This window comes from Thermobia domestica, chromosome 13 (genome assembly GCF_964235325.1).
Source record: "Thermobia domestica chromosome 13, izTheDome1.hap1.1, whole genome shotgun sequence".
Classification (NCBI taxonomy): domain Eukaryota; kingdom Metazoa; phylum Arthropoda; class Insecta; order Zygentoma; family Lepismatidae; genus Thermobia; species Thermobia domestica.
This window is the reverse complement of record NC_137466.1, coordinates 110,872,463-110,896,511: the sequence shown is the minus strand read 5'-3', so window position 1 is coordinate 110,896,511 and position 24,049 is coordinate 110,872,463. Positions and strand designations below refer to the sequence as shown.

The window sequence follows — 24,049 nt, the reverse complement described above, 5'->3', positions numbered from 1 at the left end:
TAAAAGGAATTTTGATATACTTTGGTTTCGTAACATTACAGCAATACTTTTTGGTAGGTGTAATTACAAGTTCTCGAAATCAAATTATTTAAGCAGTATTGCAAAATTTATCAGTATTTACAGTATCTTCAAAATAGTTTTGGATATATTAAGTTGATGTAAACGGCATTGTGGTCTCCACGTCTATTGAAAGCTGTCTATCAAACTTCATGCGGTACTTATCTAAGCAATTTTTTTTTAACAATAAACCTGAATATTTTTTTTTTGTTTCATATGTAGATCTGAAATACGCAATAACTTGACGCAGTGCCGTTTAAAAAAGTATAACTTTACGTTGGGCTGGCAACACTGTTAGCCTGAAGGTATCACAGACTACCTCAAACAATATCTTCTTGCCGATAATTACACGCTACAAAATTTCAACGCTTTTTTCCGTTAGTTTAAAAGTTAAAAGGGAGTATTAAGATAAATGATCCACTTTATGGCTCTCCTTGGTTTGCAACGCTCAATAATAAATGTGACCTTAAGTTCTCCTTTAATGTAGATTTGAAATGTGTAAGAACCTGACGTACTGCCATTTGAAAAAATATAATTTCATGTTGGGTTGGAAACACTGTTACGCTGGTAGTACCACAGAGTATGCCAAACAACGTACGCCTGCCGATAATTGAAGTGTACGAAATTTTAGAGTTTTCTGTCTACTAGTTTAAATTAATCAGAAGTTCGGCGTCATGGCCAACTCCGTTAGGAATCAAAGTACGAAAAAATGAAAAGAGAAGGTGAGGAAACAAAGAAAATCTCGAATCAGTTTCCCAATAATGCTGTATTGTTGCTACAGTGAGGGACCTAGGGAACAATCTACACAACTGTTAACACTGCTTTTTCATTTAACATGACCATCTTGCTATTCTGGAGTCCAAACGGCTGGTGATTGAAAAAAAAAAAAAAAAAACACTCAAAAATGCCTATTTCCAACAACTTCTCTCTCCTTTCCACCCTTTCTTTCCTGCCAACAAAACCAAATTCGATGCCTTTGTTCAGGGATTCAAAGTTTTCTCCGCCCCCTGTCCTCAGCTATTTTGAATTTGTGCGAGTGAATTACATATTGGTATTCGTGAAACAAATTGTATTCACATGTATCAAATATTGTCCCTTTACGTTCCAACAATGTTATATTGTAAGCCATATTGAATTTGTGCAAGATATTCGTATTCTATGACGCCGATTGTGTCTCCATGTACAAAATGTTCACTGTTAAATTATTACCCATTTTCAATTCGTGCAAGTGAATGTCTCATATCAATTTTATCCTTCACATACAGCAAGTTTCGCGCCTTTATGTCTACAACAATTCATGTATATATCACGGCGCTAAATTTCGAAGTCAGACACACTCGTCAATCCAAAAATGATGGTCGCCAGTATCTCTCACGTACAAATTATGAGAGGTACCCCCCCCTCAACGGGCTTTGGTTTACAAAGAAAGAGATTCCATGTCCGTTGTGGAGACTTTACATTCCGTGTTTTCTCTCACTCAGTGACAATTATTTTCGTGCGAAACACTGCGCAGCCCAGTGAGTTTAGGCAGAAACCATCCCTACTGAACACTGGTCGCCAGCTCTAAATTTTTAGTCGCCAATGGCGACCTAAAAGCTTGCGCCCTGATATTATATATATATATATATATATATATATATATATATGCATGTGTGTGTGTGTGATAGATAGATATAGATATATAATTGAAATATTTTCCCCTTATTGTTGAAGTTTAAAGAAAGTTATAATACATAGATTTTCATATTCGGCTTATAAGAATATCTCGAAATTCCATGATTTTCTTTTTAATTTTGAATACAATTCATAAATTAAAGATACATTCTAAAGTACCGGTATACCAGAAGGGTAAACTTTACCCACATGGTTAATACTCTTGTTCTCTTCCTAAAGCTCTTTATTGAACCAGCAACCTTCGAGTCATCCTCGACAAACAACCCGAAACACACAGACTCGTCCATAAGACTTAAGCAAACAATTTTTTGTTTGAAGTTTTCTTTTCTAAAACAAAAAAGCACAACTGTTTCACGCACACAAATTAAACATCCCATCGCTGTTTCAACATGGTCACCAGCACCATTTGTCTATTTTTTTATTATTTTTTTTTTTAAAAGTTAAGCTTATAATAGTTTCATTCTTTCAACGATTCACAAGGAATGCTTTTAACATTTATCACTGCTTGTGCTACTTATTTGGCAGAAAAACAGTATTACGATGAAACAATAGAAGATGACTGCATGTTAAGTAAATGCTGGAAAACGTGATGCATTGGTTGTAACGTATACGAATGATTTGGCTTATATTTACAGTCTCTCTTGTTTGAGTCATGCTTGAAACATAAACGACTGGAATTTACATAAAACAACCAACCTTTTGCACTGGTAGAACGCATTAACCTGTTGTATGCTAAAATGAAATAAAGACGAAGGTTTCTGAATTTTATTCCCATATCTAGTTATTCTAATTGATGTTATCGCTCTAGGTTTCATATACAAACACTGAATAGTTCCGGGCTAAAACCTTTAAATAAGGGCAAAGTCCAGTGCTGCCACATTTCTCTTCTTTCTTACCATAAAAACACAATTGATACAAAACTTTCAAAGTCCGCCTAGAATCTGCAAAAAATAATCAACATAAAAATACGGAAGCTTTTCTGATGCCAGGCAATCCTTAACATTTCAACTTTCTCCTTCCAAGGCTACATTCCTGGGAAAAGCACAATTAACTCAACAATATTAACGAACACTATTGAAGAGGATTCGTTCGTTTTGGTAGTTTTCGGGAAAGAAATCGTGTCAAAGACAGATTGTTCGTTAAAACTTGGAGAAGCTATATTAAATTAAGCTTGGAGAAGCTATAGCTCTAAGCGCCCGTCTTTGCTAGGTCTTACGTAATTCAGAACCTGGATAAAAAGGGAAGGAATACCACTTGATTGCCCGGGAATTTATTATTTTCTTACGTGCATCGTAAGCCCGCGCAATATGAACAACGAAGGGCAACACCTTCATCCTGTCCCGTTATATAATATAAGCCCGAATACCCAAAAATGTCATGTGGGGTGCATAGACGCAAGGCGTTCCGGAACATGTTAAATCCGTAAATTTTCCACCAGAAAAAAAAAAAAAAAACGAGTGTAATTTGTAACCCCACGGGCGTCTCTGACGGGGGAAAGGGGGACGCGTCCCTTCTAAATATTTTGAGTACGACATAAATGGATCACTGTTCGAAGTATTTAGATCTATGTGGAAGAAGTAAAAACATAGGGAGAACGAATTAAAATTATGTATGTTCTTAAACATTGGGTTAATGTGATTAGAATATCCGCATGACGTGTGTCACTTTCAAAGAAGGATTTTTTAAAGTCACGTTTCTTGGTTAGTCAAAGTAGTCTCGGCTGCAGGCACACAACTTTTTCATTGCTTAACCAGTAACAATTGGTTTCCATAACGAAGGGAGACTGCAGAGGGGAAGGAAAGGATGTATAGCAAGTTTATTTGAGAATTAAGAAGGAAATCTACAAAGACAGGGAAATATACAATAGAAGCGAAGGTGACAAGAAAAATTTAAAAAGATAGAAAAATTTGAATATTATATATGAGAGTAAATTTCATGCAAATACCGTAGATGGGCAGCAAGGGACAACTACCACATCAGTATAGAAACTAAAGATAGAAATGAGTGTTTAATGAGTGTTTTGAGTTTGAGGAAGATGGAAAGAATACATTAAGAAGCCGGATGACAGCAAGAATAAACTGTACATTTTAGACATTAAAACGGCAAACGAAGTAAACGAGGATGGTTCACTGGACAAGTTCAAAAACATACAGCGAAATGAAGAACAAAAAGGTAGATAATATACCTTTTGAGTTTATTAAGAATACAGAAGAAGAATGAAAATCAAAAATTCGAAATTCGCAATCAAATCAAGTGTCATTGTGAGACCTTTCAGAGAATTAAGATTTTGTTAGCTAAAAAATCGAAATATATGAGGACTATAAAACTACACTGCTGCAAATGCATTTAAGAACACTGAGCAGGGATTCATCTGTAGGAATGTCAAGAAAAAATTACTTAAGAAACATATTATATATAAATTTATTTTTTTTCTGCAAATAGTCAGTCTACCAGTGATGGAAGAAAATTGTGATGAATTGTGTTGCTAAAGATAGAAAGACCGGATGCCATTAGTAAAGTAGATTCCAGTTTACTTATAATTTTGACGTAACTTTTGCTAGGGTCTACTAGCATTCTTGTCGTCCCAGTCCCCCCCTTCCCAATTTTAACATGCCAAAGACGCCCATGTGTAACCTCCCCTGTTCCCTCCGAGTAGAAAATCAAAAAAGCAGCTTCGTACGTGATTGAGTCTGGTGAAGATCTGTGTACAAAATTTGGTCGTTCTCCATGACTCATTTCTATGCGAAAAGTGCATAACATACACAAACAACTATACACGTTATCATTATGATTAAAAGTCACAGAAGCATGGTTAAAGGAAACAAAATGTACATTTTGTCCAATTATCAAATAAATATAATATCATTAGGAAGAACAGGAATCTCTCACTAGAAACCAAAGGGAGGGGAAATAACAATAAAAAAAAATTAATCCACGGCAATAAACCACTTTTACAATGCTCGCACTATTTTCCTTCTACACTATCGTTAAAGAATTAGATTATTAGATTATTGTGACTAGTTATGTTTCTCCTTATTAACAAACGGTAATTTTATATTAGATTATTTTTAATGTTGGAAAAATTTACTGGGAAACAGGGACTGTGAGTACTAGTAACTCTTTATGTTAAGAATAACGAAGAAAGTATAACAGAATTAAGCAACCTTCTCCAACTGAATTAGACAAATAAGTCGTACGATGCCATGAACAAGGATAGAGTACTAGACTTGTTTATGAATATGTTGAATCGTTCGCAAAAATCAATCGTTTTTATCCATCATTTGTATAATCATGGAATATTATAAGAAACAATTATAACTTTTAAAAAAAAGCAATACAGCAATTATGACTTCAAGAAAACTTATTATTATTAACGGTTTATTATGGAATAAAAAATCAAATTAATGATCCTACCTACCATAAAACATCTGAAAACTTATGATAATAAAATATGAGGTGCCCGATTCTCATGTTGAAGCATACTCAAACTCCATTTCGTATTGCTATTATCCTCTGAGTGAAATTTGTACAGGATTACGTAAACGGCCGCCTTTACTTCTTATAATCTTTCAGTATTCTCATCTGGACTTCATTCCTAAATATACAGATTCTTGTATATCGGTATCATTGAATGTAGATGCTAATTAATATTTATTACTCAATTATCTGATTCAAATGTGAATAACTTAAACTGTATTATGATAATTGTTTAACAACCATTATTACAGGGTCGACAGAAAATGAATCTGAACCATGACAGTAAAACAGCTTTAAAATGTTTTCAAAATGTCAATGTCAACAGACAATATATTTTCTCCCCTCACATACAAATTACGAACACAACTTCTATATACACACAAAAATACATTAATATTTCCATATTCATGCGAGACACTGAGTAAAACAAAATATTAATTATTACGACATTTATTTGATATGCCTCCACATTTATAAATGGCATTTCATATGTTGCACATTAAGCAACTAGACGAACAAAAGATTGTATTTCAGATGGGGAGATTTGTACATTCTATATATTGATTATGCGAATAAGATATTACTTTTTGATATTACCACATATTCATTACAAGACAAAATACTTGAGAATTTAAGTTTAGTTCTAGATTTACTGTCATGAACTTCCAAGCAAATTCCAGAAAACGCAAGACACAATTTAGATAGATATGCTATAATTTCGGTTATTAGTACGGTTAAGTTTGCCCTGCTTTTAATTTAAACTTCCATGTTTATAGTTCTTTTATATGCAAATAAATAAAACTGTGCTGAATTAAGAAAATGACTTATAAGTAGCAAATACTATGTTCTTACCAGGAACACTTTTCCTGTAAATATCAAAGTAGCTAACGTTTTGAAAAGAAATCTAAAAGCACTCATAGTTGCAAACACCACTTTAAGAAAAAATAAACTTTTGTTAATAAAAATAACCTGCTTATTTCAATATTCTGTCTATATATCTCTTCAAAAGATATTAAATGGTAGTTTAACTCATTCTTATACTGAAATATTTTAAGGTAATAGTATACATGAGAACCCCCTGATCTGCGTTTCTTCTGTGTTCTATTACCACTTCTACATGAAATATCATAAATTTTCTACGTAGTGCAATAGTAAGAAGTATCCATGTGAATGGGACATGCGATATGCGTTAAATCCCCCCCACACACACACATAGTCATAGATAAAGTACAAGGGCACTACACATGCAGATATAAAGTACAGGTACGTTCTTTTTTATTTTCGTATCAGTCGATAAGTAAGTAAAAGTCGCTTTGTTACCCCCTTTGTAATTTCGCACATACTCAATGAATAATCCCTAAAAGGATGAGAGTCCTGCTCTTTCGGGAACTGATGCAGCTTCATGTATACTATATCCAATTTTAATTGTATACAGTAAAATACATGTAGTTTAATTAATTGTGAATAAATAACTGCAAAAATGTGAGACAGCAAAAATTACAATAACAATAACTAAAATTGTATTGTGGCATCATCAAAATATGTATTCTGCCATTATTGGCAGGTCACCTGCTGCAACTGGGGATCTTCCATGCTCCACGATCTTCCGCTAACCTCTTCGGCTTCACGTACGATTTCTCTGTTTTGACATTGTCCGTTAATTGTAGTCTCCATTGCCCTCTCCTCTTTCCTGCCACCATTCCCTCTAGCACATCCTTCATGATACAGTTTTTTCTTAACCAACGCCACAACAACTTTCTCTTCCTCTTCTTAATAATACCTAAAATTGTTATTTTATCCCTCACCATTGCTAACACCCTCTTATTCGTTTTCCACTCCATTGAGCTAATTCTTCTTCACTATTCGAGTAATTCCCCCCTTCATTCGAATAATAAAGCATTAGCTATTATTTGTTAATATTTTACCTGAAGATCTGTTTGAAACGTCGAGTTGGTGGAAGCTAGGAGGGGATTAATCCAATTTATATTACAGTAGAACCCCTCTAATCCGTAACCTTTGGGACTGGGAGTATGGTCGGAACGCAAAAAAGGTCGGATTATCAGAAAATACAGAAAACTATGGATTTACAGTAAAATAAACAATCTCTGAACGTAAAACCAACGATCAGTAAACACTAAAAGTTGTACAGTACAGTGCCCCCCGAAAGAAACGATAGAAGAGATGACGGAGCACTAAAGCGGACAAGCAGTAACAGCAAGTAAACAACAATGCCGCGACAGCAGTAAACGACAATGGGCCTCGTACGTCACTGACGAGTCGGGAAAAGTTCGGCTCGAGCACGGTCGGATCAACTGGAGTGGCGAACCAGCCGAGGGTGGACAAAAGAGGTTCTACTGTATTTAAAGGGGGAATAATTGTCTTAGAACTCGAACGGAGTTCTGGAATAGCTTGTTTAGATTCCAAAGTATCACAGTATACTAAGCTGTTGACTTTATGTTATACAAAATTACATTCTAGACTACTAACGACACTTATGGTTATAATAAAAAAGATATTGTTGGTATTACAATTACAAATTTATGGCAACACTGTAATTTATTCTTTGTGGTTGTTGTAACGAAAATTATGCATATATTGCTAACTACAATTTTCTGTAAATGAAACAAATTACAGATATTCCATTAATGCAAAGATATTATTTTTCTTCAGATCTCATCATGATCTGTTACGAGAAAACAGTACGTAATAATAAATTTGTTATATATATATATATATATATATATATATATATATATATATATATATATATATATATATATATATATATATATATATATATAGTGAAGTCGCTCGATGATGGAGCACTCACGTGCCGATAACGTGACGTCACTATCACCTCACGTGAATGACGTCAGCACGTGAAGGCGAGATTGAAAGAACAAGAAAGAGAACAATCACAACGTTAGCAGCGCTCTCGGTGGCGCGCTCCGCAAATAGAACACACGAAGCATGTTCAACGCTGGCTAGTAGGATGGCTGGAGTATGCTTATTTGCGGCTTGATCTCTAATATGGTGATTTCTTTGTCATTCTAAGATTTGTTTAACTATTTATTTATTTATTTATATTTGTATGTACATCATTGTGAATTGTGGAAAATTGTACTGTTGGTCCAAAAGTTATACTATGGTTTAGGTGCAGTGTTACACAATATTTATCCGTAAAACTTTTTTTTTTTTTAATCCGAATCACAACATGTATATTAAATCAGTGATCGAACCCAGACTTTTCGAACAACAAATTCACCACGCACAACTCCCGCGTGGGTAAGTGGTTAGCATACGCGCCTGTGGCGAGGGAGACTCGGGTTTGATTTCCGGCGGGAGCTCATGTGACTCAGATCCCATGTTAAGCTGTAGGTCCACGTCTTCCATAGCCTCGCTGCTGAAAAATGTACTACGTACGTATTCTTTACATAGGCTATGTCGACTAATTCCAAACGAGTTTACCCATTTAAGCACAGTTTTCACTAAATAATAGTAAAATTCTCTACATACACAAAATAATGTACTCAAGTATGTAGTTTAATTCATAGTTAATGGCCAAGACGGATGGATGTATTTTCAGTTTGGAGTCTTTCAGCAGCGAGGCTGTATCAGGCGTGGACCAACAGTTTAACGTAGAATCCGAGCCGGGTTTACCGCACTCACCATCCTAACAAGAGAACTAATTAACGTACACCAACAAAGATAGTTTTTTTCTTTTTAATTGTGAAGGCACTCGTTCGTGACTATTAAAAATAGTCACATGGAATTCAAGGCATTTTATAATGAATTTCGGCTAATATCATCAATCCTCCCCAATGAACTAGTAGTTAGCACGGTCCCATGGTTTCGGGTTAGTTATCGAGTGGAAGAACACTGAAAGCATTACAATGGTTTCCATTCCACCTTAAATTGTGGATCCATGTCTGGTGTAGCCTTGGTGTTGAAGTGGAACGTTACATTTCAACAAGTAAACAGAAGTTACTACAATCGATAATTATGAAAACTAATATAGCCTAAATAATAATAGTACATTTTCCGACTCTTTTTCACAGCACGATATTTAGTCTATCTTTCCTACTGCCGATGTTAATTTAAGTATTTACTCTTTCTATAGTTTTGGGTCTCTTTACAGCATCAAAAGTATGAGAAATGGACCTATAGATCACTTTCGATAAAGAACACGTACTCCCAATGGGCATCGAAAACCTAGGTTTTCTCCATCAAGGACGAAAATTCTGACTTTTTAGCCACAAATGTATAAAAGGTGACCCTATTCATATGCACTGCAGAACGCCGATTATACAGTACGAGGCAATGTGAACCTACGTTGCCTAAGATAACGTAGATAAGCAGCCAACCGGATCTTAGATCCCAGATACAAAATTATTCTGACTGAGATTATTTCTTTGTCTTCACTTCACCAGGTTCGGATTCCACCTCAAACTGTTATATCCACGTCTCAGAGTTGAGAAGCGACCCTACATTAAAACTAATTACTCAGTCCATCATTAATGTCAGAATAATTCTTTAAATAAACATACCCGGACAGATTTTATTCCAATTCCTTCCCACTTCCATTGCTAATGGTCCCAGTCAAAAATGCTTCAGCTTCGATTATCTGATATATTTTTTTTTTTGTTTTTTTTAACAGATTGACTGATTAATGACTTGTATGGGACATTGTTTATCTGGTAGTAGGCCTATACAGGTGTCTCGGAAGTTTAGAACAATATGATGCTAAACGGATGTTTGAAACGACGCTTCGCATTATTCGTAACAATGGCATAACTGGGCTAAATAGACGATGATCGACATGGGGACTCGATACTTATCTGATTGCGAATGTCAGATACTCCTCCAGATCAACAATATTAACCAAACTTCCGGACCACTGAATAATTCACAAGAATTTTTAATAATAATAATAATAATAATAATAATAATAATAATAATAATAATAATAATAATAATAATAATAATAATAATAATAATAATAGGAAACATCTGTTACTCCCAACTTGGAAAAAATCAAGCGTTGACACCATTTATCCTGCTTGACTTCAGCTACTCAGCATTCATTGATACACGTACTTGGCAACCCTGAATAAAAAGATGCGTGACATGGTAATAGCAAACATAGTAATGTGTCTTGCTATTGGAAGAAACAGAACAAAAACATTGAAGGCACCACGTAATGAAGCACAAACAAGGGCAAGCAACCAAGAAGGTGAGACAAAAAGTGGTTCTGCATCCTCTCCCAGCGGCCTACTCACAGCTCAACTGGAAAAGAATACAAAAGATGATTTAAAACAAAGAGGCAGGGAAAGAAGAGATCCGATCCTTTCTACAATGTTTCGAAATGACAGCAGCCACTGAAGTGCGAAAGATATGCAACCAATGGCTGACAATGTACAGGATAGAAGCGAATGTGAAGTATTACAACAATGTCCTAGAGCAACAACAACAACAACAACAAATAAAGCTTCGATCTGGCTACTAAAGCTGTATTATATGGGATTTCTGGATTGTAGTCAAATAAGAGTATGTTGCCAGATGTCCAATGCATTATGAGATCCTCCATTCAAGAATTTCTTTCTGATTGTAAAACTGACAAAAGTACTCGTATAGGCTATGTCTACTTTACCTCTAACGGTGTCAGAAATTAAAATTTAAAATACTGCCAGGAAAAACTGTGACATAGACCAGGGGTTTTCAAACTTTTTGCAGTTGAGGCTCCTCTCAACCACCAAAATGTGAACTCTCCTCCCCTGTCAAAAATGAAATGTGTCAACATAAATACACGTATCCCTAAAAGAAAGACTATCATTGTATCCCTAAAAGAAAGATTATCATTATTATAATCTATGTTTCATTTATTAATCACTAATGGAAATATCTCATTAACACAGGTGATCTACATTGTACATACTGACTGCACCTTTTAATGTTATTTACCGGTGTTAATTATTAATTGTGATAAGTCAGATATTTATGTGAAAATTGAAAAATACGAACAGAGAGGGAGTTTAAATAATAAAAACCAGCACATTTACGGTGTAAATATTCAGCAAAGTCAATAGGATAGTCCACTATGTATTATTAAAGAAGGCTGCAGACTTTAGTATGCGTGTTGTATTAAAATATGTTCTTTTGTAGGATCTTTTATTAAAACTCCTCGCACCTCCCCTGACAACTTTCGGCACCTTCCCAGGCCCGTAGCCAGCCCAAAAACTTAGAGGGGGCCCGGTAGAAGTTAGGGGGGGCCGACCCAATCATATTATACTTCATCTCCATATTATAGTTAATTTGCAAGCCTACCGTGAAATTTTATAGGGGCCAGCCAAAATTTAGGGGGGGCGGCCCCCTCTAGCCCCCCTTCCCCCCGTGGACACGGGCCTGCACCTTCCCAGGGAGGCGTGCCGCACAGTTTGAAAACCCTTGACATAGTCAATGCACAAGATAGTTAACTATAAACGATTTATCGCAGATAAATTGTTATATTACAATGTTGTGTATGATTGTAAAGAGCACTGTATTAGCGAATGTAGCACATCATACCATTTTTTTTCAACTAAATCTGGTCTTTGCGGAAAGTTGTTTGGTTACTAAATCAATGATTTAGTTGCTAGTGGAAAATCTAGTTATTTTTAAATATCACCTAGTTGAAGTCTAGTTTTTGTTTTAAATATTTAATATCAAGTTACTTTTCAGTATACGATTCCCTTTCAAAACTAAATCTTACCTTTTATTTAAATAGCTATTTTCGGGATTTCCCGCATTGAGCAAAAACACGTAGTACACTCGCAGTCTCGTACACCTAACTAGTCTATTCTACGCTATCCATTACGCGTTGGTGCATGTTTTTTGCATGAATAATCGTTTTCATGGTATATCAGTTTGCACGCATATTATCAATATGTACGCAATCATTTGAACATGCGTAATCATTTTAAACTATAAAAAATGTAACGATCTATTGTAAATCTGTATGATTATTATTATTATTAATGATCTGAATGAAAAACTACAATATGGGTCTTTTGATTCAATTTTTACTTTTTTTCTTCTCTCAGAATCAGGTTGGAAAATAAAAATTTCTGTTCCGATTATAATAAATCAAGCCTCTAAAAAAAAATAACGTTTTCTGTGTTCGTGGAGCTAATTCATACCCGAAATCATAACTAGGATAATTGTTAATTTGTTCTGCTTTCTACATATTTTCAATTCAGGATCAGAATTAAGTTTTTCACGATGTCTCTTCCTCCTCCCCCCTTCCCCCCGTCGTCAAGATCTGGCAAAACTGGCATGAGACTTTTTTTTTTTTTTTTTCATAAAAACTATATCTTGAATGTCATATGATTCTCTTATCCGTTCTTTCAAGTTATTCTGGTTGTAACACACTGTTTATATCTTTGTTATATATTATTCATCGTTAAAAGATACGAATTTATTTTTTTTCCTGGTACGTAATGATGATGAACTAACTCATTATATCAAAAAGGAAACAGTTCTTGTGAGCCGTAACGGAGATATGATTTTCCCATACTGTAAAGCAGGGCCGGATTAAGAGAGGGGCTAAGGGGGGCTATAGCCCCGGGCCCTAGGTGGATAGGGGCCTCTACTCTGATCAAAATCTCAACTGGCTATCTAAAAAGAATCATGAAGATACAATCATTATCATAAAATAAAATATGATCAAATATATGAAACATATTCCCTTAACTTTCCTACTGTATTTTCAAAGAAATGTATTAGGTGAAGTCAGCAGGGGTCACATATTTATTTTTTCCAGCCCCGGGTCTCCAGATGGGTTAATTCAACCCTGTTGTAAAGAAACAGCTAATATACAGTTACCGAAAATATGAATTATAATAATACACAATCCTAAAAGTAACTACAAGATGAATCTCCAGTTATCAGTCCATCTGACTAAAATTATTAATCCAATACAATGTGTGAGACTTCTCCGTTCACATAGAAATGACCAAGCGTTCGTTCTATGTTGTGCATAATATATTCCTAAATTCACACGACTCCAACAGTAGGTGACCAAGATCAACACGGAATGATTTTTTTTTATATAGGTAACTCTATATTGATGAGCATAATTAGGAATAGTAAGTCAGCAAATTATAGATCGCAGCAATTAAAAAAAAAATCCATTGAAGTCCCCTATATGGTATGGTGGCTATTTAGTCATCTCGTGATAAGAATGCAAAAGAACTTTTTTTTTCGGTTTATCTTATTCTTGAGAATGTCCTGTTGGCTTCTCGAAGCGTTTCACCCCCTCTACCTTCTTTTTCTCTTTATTCTTTCCTGAATGCAGGGTGTGCTCTCAACGAAGCCTGTCAAGCTAGAAGCGCTCACACACATATGTAAGTAGTTGGATTTTCTTAAGCAAAGTGGCTGGCCTTGATTTCATGCATCTGGTCCATTCTCTCTTATTCTGTCTTCTTTTTATCCGTTTTCCTCCTCCTCTTTTTCGACTTCTCTCTCTCTCTCTCTTACCTGCCAGCCACCTCTTCAACAAAATATGTCTACGACTATTGCTCCTTCCATAACCACCTCGCTCGATGCGGTTGGATTGAAACAGGAATATTAAAAAAAAAAAAAAAAAGTTAACGCACTTGTTCCTTCAGCTTTTCTACGAAAGATCATGAACAACGGTTATCAGGAAACTTAAAAAAGTCAACGCAAGTACTGCTTTCCTTATGACTAGAGACCGGATGTTAGGCAAAATGCCTATTCTTTAATATTAAAGATATGATCAAAAATAACGTTTTAAAGTTCATATGGGGGTTATAGTTTCGATTTAAGCCAATTTTATTTTGCCTATTTTGCCTATTTCGACCTTTGCTGCCTAAATAATTGCTTCAGTGCCTAATGTTGCCTATTCTATACATTTTCTTCAAATTAAGCCTTCATTGGGAAAAATGTAATTTATATAACATAAATAATACACACATATATGTGTATATTAGGTGTTTGTAAACACAAGCACGTGGTACGTTGCAATATATATATATATACAGAGTGAACTTCAAAGATATGCTCATACTTCGGGAAGTGATTAGTGATATCAAAAGAACACAAAAAGTCCTCGTGTATTTTTTCTAATTCCGTGTCTTGTACGAATGACAGAGTGCCAACTTGGAATTGAAAATCGAATACTGACAATTGGAACGAAACCGAAAGGTGTGCGCATACTTCGAGAGGTGATTCGTGACATGAAAAGAAGACAAAAATTCCTCTTGAATGTCAGGAATCACCTCCCGAAGTATGTGCACGCCTTTATGTCTCGTTCCAATTGTCAGGATTTGATTTTGGATTCCAAGTTCGCCCCCTGTCACTCCTACACGACGTGGAATTTAACAATATACGAAAGGACTTTTTGTCTTGTTTTGATATCATGAATCACCTCCTGACGTATGTGCACATCTTTCAGGTTCTCCCAGTATATATGGAATGCATAACAAGCTTCGTTTTTATATGTACAATAAAAGAAGATATTAACAAAGAAGTATGTTTCTATATTCTTTGAACATTATTTATGACTTGAATCTATTTTTTAATTGTATTGAGTATTTATCTTCATTATTTCGAGTTACATTTTAGTGCCTATTTTACTGCCTATTTCTTAAATTTTTAGTGCCTATTTGCCTGCCTATTTTCCAGGTTTTTAGTGCCTAAACATCCGGTCTCTACTTATGACTAATATAAGAAACCATGAGCATAAAAGCCCGACAGGTAACGCTAATATTCATAGACATTATACATGTTAAGCGGACATCATACACCCCGGTATTTTTCAACTTTGTGATATAATAACTTGATGCTGTCTCCCAATCCATACATTCAAATTTACAACTTAGCTGATTATATCCACTACAATTGTGGAGAGACGTTGATAAAAGAGTAAGAGGAACATTAGCATGACTTATGCCAGTCCAGTAGCATTTTTCTTCGGAAATAAAAGAATCAAAATTACCGTTTTTATCCTTTAGTGATATGACTTGTCAATCATGATCATAAATGTATTTTAAGAATAATAACTTCAAAGCGCTTCACAAAATTGATATTTTCTCTCAAATCAGAGGTTCTATGTATTACTTGTGGAACTGATTACGATGTACGTTTTCACATACTACACAAGTTTTCTATAAACATGTTTTCATCAATGTGTTTCATGTAGGTGAACGATCATTGCGATTATTTTAAGTGGCGAGAGGTTCCGGGGTCGATTCTCCGTGGGACTGATATTGGTTCAACATTGAGGAGCAACTGAAGAGACTTCGAAATCCGGGAGATAGACTGAACTCCGGCCTGGTAAGACAGAAATAATGATTATATGTACACCATTTCACATCTTCAATTTTAGTGACTTGTGAGGATAATTTAAAAAAAAAAAAAAAAAAGTCTGCTGCTCTCTTACTACCTGCATTTTACAAAAGTCTTTTATATTCTACGTCTCGATCATTAATGTCCAAATTTGCAGTTTCTACGTACAGAGATTAGCTAGTTGGTCGAAGTCACCTTACTGCCCACTTCAGTATTGCAGCCCCATGTGTTTACAAATATATAGTAGAAGAGAAAAAAAAATCGCTTTCCCAGATTTATTTTCAGTTGATACACAGAGAGGTAATGGAGATGTCAGCCATGAAGCGATTTCTCTCCTCCCATCGTCTTGGTGAGCCATGAAAACTCGGATAGATAAATGTTCATGGAAGAGGAAGATAAAGAGGAAGGAGAGGAAGATGTCTATAATACTCAAGTACAGGAACTCTCTTCCATAATAGTGTAGAGAGAGATTCAAATCTAATATAAATAAAATGAAGAGTATGTATGTGTGGGCGTGTGTGTGTCTGTCTGTGTGCTGCCTGGGGACCAGAAGAGTGGACCGAGAATTACCAAATTTTGGTCACTGATACCTTGGTCCAGGTCCCAGACCATTTTCAAAATTCGAACCAGGGGGTCTCAAGGGGTTTTTATTGGGACATGTAAAAGTAATAGAAAATGACCGATAATAGTGTCGAATTCATAGTTTTCGCGGCCGCTGAGATCAATGGTGAAACTCTGATCGCATTAACTTCCAAATTCACCTTATTCCGCTGCGGGCCGGGGATCACCGGGGGGGGGGGGGCGGAATACCGAGACACGTAAAAGTAATCCAAAATGACCGATATTAGTGTCAAATCCATAGTTTTCGCAGTTGCTGAGATCAATTGTAACATTTCCATTAGCGATGACTTGCAAATTCAGCTACCATTGTATGCGAGCCGGGAGTCAGCGGGTGGAAGGGATACCGAGACATTTAAAAGTAGTCCAAAACAACCGATATTAGTGTCAAATCCATAGTTTTAGCGGTTGCTGAAATGAATAGTGATACTCCCGCAGACGTTGACTTCCAAATACAGCCCCCATGCGAAGAATGGGTATATTCAGCTAGTAACTAATAAAAAATACACGAACTTGCTTTATTTTCGCATCCCTTAGATCATATTTGCGAAGCATGGCTTATAGAATAAACTGTTAAAGTAGAGTTCAAAAATAAAGAACTAAAATCTTTAGTTGCAATGACGATTTTAGTCCTTGTTTGCCTACAGCGCTGCTGACACTTTAAACCATTAGCTCTATTTCATCTTAAACGTAGGTGAAACACGAATTCCTATTTGGTCTATTCCTGTTTTGCCTAATCTTCCGGAAGAGGAATAAGTAATGTCCTAAGATTTTTTTCTTATAATCCCTTTCCGAACTTTTACCATTCCGAACTTTTAACAGCATCTTCCAAATGAAAAAGGAAAACAGACCACAAATTGAAAATGAAATGAACGAGATTTCTGGTTTTACGTTCCACAGTTAAAGCAGATGGATGATCAAAGATTCAATGATTATGAAAAGATTTAGAAGAACTGATCTGTGGAAGAAAACGGAAGAACCCCGAGGAAACTCATCACGGACACGATTTGTCCAACACAAACTCATATGCCTTGGGATCGAATCAAGAACCCATTGCACCAGATGTGAGCCGCTGAGCCACCGTGCGCTGTGAAAAGTGTTTGTAGAGCAGAACCGTAAATGATGAATTCTGATGTCTAGAATCTATTCGAATATTTCTCAGCCTAAACAAAATTTATTCTTCCTTACTAAGTAGGCAACAGTGGGTGATCAGTCTCATGAGGTTAAGGGTTACACTTGTGTGAAGTTGCCTAACACTTTATATTTATCCGGGTATTAATAAATTACTTATTCACAATATCAGGGTAGAATATTTCTTTTTCAAGTTATAATGATGCGTCAATGGAAATATTAACTTTAGTGTTGATATATCGGTATCGTACGCAGGATTTCATGAATAAAGAAAGGTAAAAGGGATCTCCTAAAAGTCGAGCATCAGTCTATTTTGGTTTGTGTATAATTTACGTCAAATTATTTTAATTTGCTTTATTGATACTACTACTGATATCATCAAATGATCTTTAAAATTTAAATAAGGACCACAGTGTAGAACCTCAAGAGATAAATTACAAATTCCAACAAAATAATTACGCATGAACCAAAGCAACGAAAAAACGTAGTACTGCTTTCCACTTATTTCTCATAATACTTGTTTTGTATCCCTATTTTAAAAGAAATTAACTAATGTATAATACATAGGTACCTGTTTTTTACATAACAATAATAAAACAATAGTTTTTTCCATTCAATGAACACTGAATTTAGCATAGGTTCGACTCGTTTCATATACACATTTCTACGAGACACAGAGTCTGAATAAAATATTTAAAAGGTAGTGGGAAAGAAAACAAAGCTTAAGCAAATGTAACGTTTCGCATAATACTGTCTTTCCATTTTCTCTCGCATGCTTTCATCTATATTTAATCGCTCTCCTTTGCACCCCTTTCTCTTTTGTTCAATATGTGCTTGCACTCCGTGCAGAAAATATAAGAAAAACTGAAAGAAAGAAGTAAAAAAAAAACTATATTTTTATATAAGAATAGGCAAACAACGAAAGATAAAACAAAAACTAGTCTTGATGCAAATTCACTTTCAATCTTTTTTCCCTACACAGTAGACACTATACAATGAATAAAATGATATATTTCCACAAAATGTAAATGGTTAAACTTTTTTTTTTTTTTTTTTTTTAAAGAAATGTCTGAATCTCTACAATCATTAATTGTTAGGTACGCAATATAATGTGAATAACGCAATGAAACCACAGTGGCATGTGTAAGGTCCAAAATGTATACTATATAGCTCGAACTTTATTCTTCTTGTTCATAAATATATTTTTAGCATTCATATTATGTAATGTGAATATTGGCATATGTACAGAGTGTCTCAGAAGTCCCTTGACATACGGTAACTCCGTTATTATCAGAGTTACAACAAAATGTAAGAGGGGAAAAAAGTCTCCAAATATGATGTTTTCAATCTAAAGTGAAGGAATTCTTTAAATCGGACGAGCCGTTTGGGCTGTACACTCTTTATGAGCCCAATGTTAAATGAAAATGCAACGTTGCTATTTACCGGGAGGTGGATAAATTTTATAAAAGTATGATGAATGGGGGTGTGTTTGCAATGGGGACTGGCCATCAACACGTAACGTAAAAGACAGTAATTTTATTAACTTATGTTATGGGTCCAGGTAAATGGCAACCCTGCATTTTCATTTAACACTGGGCGCATAAAGAGTGTACAACAGAAACGGCTTGTCCGGTTTTTAAAAAATCCTTCACTTTAGATTGAAAACATCATATTTGCAGACGGTTTCTCCTCTTACAATTTGTTGTAACTCTGATAACAGTTACCCTACGTCAAGTTCGAGTTCCATGTTTAGCTTAGGGCTGCCTATTTTTATTAGTTCTCAAACTGACACTGCACTGTTGCCAGCAACAGTAAGTTATGCAATCCACTATATCAAAGTGTCGTGTTATAAAAACTTCCTACATACGTTCCTGTCTATAGTATTCAAATTCCAATCCTCTATACAAAAAAAAAAAAAAAAAAAAAAAAAACAATGTGAGTATTGGTTTAAGCTTGGGGTAAGAAGTAGAGTACATAAACTCCAATTGAAATTAATCAAAAACGTGTTTCAGCCTTTTCAAAAGTTCGGCTCCTAAAGGAGACAATTTCTAGTATTGAAATTTTAATTCTTTATTCAGAAAAAGTCAATGTGAGTATTCGCCTTCAGTTGGAGGTGTGAAATTAGATGAACTAATAATCGATAAATAAGTGAACATAGGGTGCTGCGTTTTCGAAAATTCCGCTTCTAAGAGAGGAAAAAAGGTAGTTTTAAAAATAGACCCTATTCAAAAATTCCGGTTCTAACTAACTAACTTTATGGCTTATGGAGCCCGAAGGTTCAATGTCGCATTTACAAAAGCTCTTCACTGACTTCTATCCTCAGCCAACTGGATCCAGTTCTACTTTGTATTCCTATTTCTGCGAGATCCATCTTAATATTGTCCTCCCACCTGCGCCTAGATAATGGTCGTTTTCCGATTGGTTTTCCAGTCAAGATTTTGAAAGTGTTCCTACTTACTTCCATTGTGGCTACATGACCTGCCCACCTGAGCCTCCTAGATTTAATGACCCTAATAATGTCTGGTACACCGTATAAATTATGTAGTTCCTCGTTATGAAGTTTCCGCCATTCTCCATTCCCGTTCCTCTTTAGTCCGAATATTCGTCTCAGGATCTTGTTCTCAAATACTTTCAGTCTATGTTCTTCCCTCAGAGTAAGCGACCATGTTTCGCAACCATACAGAACAACAGGCATGATTGTCGTTTTATATATTTTAAGCTTAAAATTCCTCGACAGAATTCGCGACAAGAGATTTTGAACTGAATAATAAACATGAATTCTCTGCTTTTAGTAGATATTTAATTTCTTCGTGAATAGGTTTTGGTGTGTAAAATTCCGGTGTTATGTTTATTAAGTCTCGTGTGAAAAATGGGCACTTCTATTTGTTCCATTATACGAATAAGCATTCGTCACTTGCTGTGGTAAACGCGTTTAAAATAAACACGTAACAGTCGAGCTCCATTTCAGAAGCCAGGAAGTGATTTCGGAGGCCGAGCCTGAATTCGTCCCCCCATTCATGGTTACACCCCTGAACAAAATCAAATCATTAAAATTCCAGTTCACTTCAAAGAAAACTCAAAAATAGCACCCTATATAAATCGTCTATAAAAAATAAATATAGTGCAGTTACTGACCACCGTTAAGAATTAAAGTATTACATTCGTTGCATTAAATAGCGTATTCCTTTATACAGTGTGTTTCAAAACAACACCGACAACGTTTGGGGGGTGATTCCTGACACCAAGATAAGACAAAAAGTACAGACCAACCTGGATGCACAAATGCTTCCTTTCGGAGTTATAGGCTGCCGAAATCATGAAAAAAAGTGAACTTTAAAGGTCCATAGCTCCAAAACTATGGGACCTACCGTAGTTGGGTCAAGACTTCACTTAGGAACTAATATGTGCGCTATCCAAAAATACATGTTTCAGAATCCTAAGGTACTCACGAAACAATTTTTATTGATGGAGTTTGGCTAAGGGCATATAATTTGAAGTACTCACCAACTACCTCTGTAGAAACTGTTGCAAAAGTACCGTAGTATTTTGAAACACGGATATTTGGATAGGGCACATACTAGTTCCTAAATAAAGTTTTGACCCGACTAGGGTAGGTCCCATAGTATTGGAGCTATGGACCTTTAAAGTTCATTTTTCATGTTTTCGGCAGCCTATAACTCTGAAAGGAAGCACTTGTGTACCCAGGTTCGTCTGTAATTTTTGTCTTATCTTGGTGTCAGGAATCACCTCCCAAACGTTTTTTGTGTTGTTTTGAAACACCCTGTATATTGGTTGGTTCGTTTGTATTCATGTTCTTTTTTTAACCAGGGAGGTTATATAGGGCGTAACCTACAGTTTAAGGCAGAATCCGAACCACTGTAATTAGTTTAAAAAAAAATGAAATCAAATCTTTGAGTTTTACGTCCCACGGTATGCCGGTTAGGCTAAAGGAGACAGTGATGATGAATGAAATGGTGGTATGAAGGAAGTGAGAGGAAATGGGAGAATCCCGAGAAAACACACACACACGGTGTTTGTCCACCACAATGTTTACTTGGCGGGGGCTGGGATCGAACCCGGGACCCCAAGCGCCAGAGGTCAACGCTCTACCACTGAGCCACCGCGGCCCCTGTAATTCGTTCAAGTTGTATTAAAAATGTTCTAAAATAAACAAAACTTCCTGCTGCTGACTGAATAAATACAATGCATTTTAGAAAATGTGACACTTCCTTTTGTGTTCAGCTCATTTTATCTTTTTCTTTCCTACTGCCTTTATTAATTGGGGCTTGAAATTACCACAAAGCTGCACACTTCCGGTTTGTTCAGATATACATATATTCTGTACGCAAATTAGGTATATGTAATTTATGTCTAATGGCAATCATTGGACATTTTTATTTTATGCAATAAAATTACTTATGATGAGATATGGCTTGAAGTAATTGGGCAACAATAATTGCAAAATGTTGTTGCACAAGGAATTATATTCAAAGCTGTCCATTAATTGGGTAGTTATCGATGCTTTTGTATACCAAGAAATAACTGTGGCAGCCTCATACCCCTACTTCTAAGATTAGACTCATTTAACATGATAATCCATTGTAAAATGTTCGTTAAAAGTGAAACGGCCAAAATAAAATTATCAACCATTAAATTAATAAACATAACATTACACTAACTAATCCCTGAGGAGAAAAAATTGGGCATCCATTATACGGATATGGCCGTCTCTGTAATTAGATAATCAACTAATTCTCCATCAATTTTACTTTTCAGCGACAATAAGAAAAACTGATTTGCACGTTTCATGAGCGCCTGCATTCTGAAAATTAAATTTTCAGAATGTCTGTCCAGATGTAAATGCTTCAAGGCTACACAGTTCAATGTATCCGCTTCAAATTTCAATTTAAAGCTAAATGCATTCCTTTAAAGGATAGAAGTTTATGGCTCTTGAGACGAATTCTTGCACTATTTCATTACTGCACTCCATTATTCCACACACACACACAAAATCAATAACCACATAAACACATAAAAAAAAACAAATGAAATGAAATAATCTAAGTTTAACGTCCCACGTTTATGCCGGTTAGGCTAAAGGACACGGACAAAAAAAAAAAAAATAACCATAATTCTGTAAGGCTTTTGCAGAGAAACAACAAAATAAAGTTATATATATAAGATCCCCACGCAGATCCCACTTTTCTTCCTCCTCTCCCCTCCAAAATAAGGGTATTTTACCGAAGGTGATTATCAAAATTTGCTATTTTCTCGAAGGCCGCTCGAATGAGTTTGTTCAGATTCTATAAATCAATATTAGATTAACAATCCTACATGGTACGAGTCGTTTTACTATTGGAGAAAATCCAGGAGTAATTTACTATAAGGCGTTGACCCTTTTCCGGAAGATTTTCTCAAAAACGACTCTGGCGATTTTGTTCATATTTCATAAATAAATAATAACCCTATAATATGTAGAAAATCAGTTAGGCAAATAAAGAGTAGTGCACTTTTGGGGGCTGTTTTTTCTTGGATTTTTTTTTTAAGTATCACGTGTTCTTGTTCTCGTATATATTATTGAGGACACTACATTGTGACGTATAATAAATTGTTTCTCATTTTTAAGAAAAAAAAAATCCACAAGGAGTACATTATTCTAGGGTTTACCATAAGTTAGCATTTCTCAAATAGGACTCAGGCGATTTTGTTCACATTTCATAAATACGTATTTAATTATTAATATTACCAAGTGGCGTACATGACTTCACATTAAAATACCCATATAGGGTACTTTACCCTCCAGGGTGATTTTCCTTTGAAGTTTCCGAAAATTTCTATTATAATTTTCTTCATATTTCTACCTTAATGTTTCGGTGATTACCAATGCATAATTTGATTTAATTTATGAAATGGGAACGAGAAAGTTTAGTGCAGTGGTCCGTATCCTTTATTTACTTTTGAGGTTGTGTAACATTGCAATGACTATGGCGCAGTTAACTTCTTTAATTCAGGGAAATCACGACATACAATTCAGTATTTTCACACTTATTAATAAACAATATTTCCGAAGATTTACAATTTCTTACTAAATCTTGTACCTCACATTTTCCTCATATTTGAAAAGATGTTTGTTTCCCGTTCTTTTATCTTAGAAAGAACCATATGGCGGAAGCACCATTTTGAAGGGGAGAAAAAAAAAATGAGAATATGTAGTTGTGTTGGAAAGAGAAAGAAGGGGGGCAGAAGGGGAAATGGATGAAGAACGAGGCACCGAGGTCTCCGAAGCACTTTCTGTCGATGAAGCAGCAGCTGGTTCCATAGTTCTACCAAATAACCGGAACTGACGCTTTACCTGACTGGTAAAGCGCCACCTGGGCTTATGCTACTTTCATTACATTGCCCCGTCACTAGAATCGGCACGAATACATAAAAGAAAAAAAAAAGTATGTGACGGAAATCATTCTTTTAAATATTGGTATATAAGTTTCTATGCCTGTAAAATTGAGTGGTTCAATAAAATGTAGTTCAAAGTAAAAAAAAAAAAAAAAAAAAAAAAAGGTAAATTCATTTTACAAGCTCAGTATGTTTCTGAACAATGTCTTTGCCCAACTGAATACCTCTTAATGTTTGCATTATTTATGACAGGTTTTAGTATCACATTCATGTAAATTTGCTAACACCTTTCGATTTTACTCTACAATCAAAGAATACCACAATACACTATCTTCCCCTTTCCTGATACTTGAGA

General features: G+C 35.3%; 1 protein-coding gene across 16 annotated transcripts in view; it reads right to left on the bottom strand.

Annotated features, from left to right (window-relative positions):
- The window catches only part of LOC145668426 (bromodomain adjacent to zinc finger domain protein 2B-like), a 403,232-nt gene that overhangs the window by 200,153 nt on the left and 179,030 nt on the right, over positions 1–24,049 (bottom strand). The window lies entirely within an intron of this gene.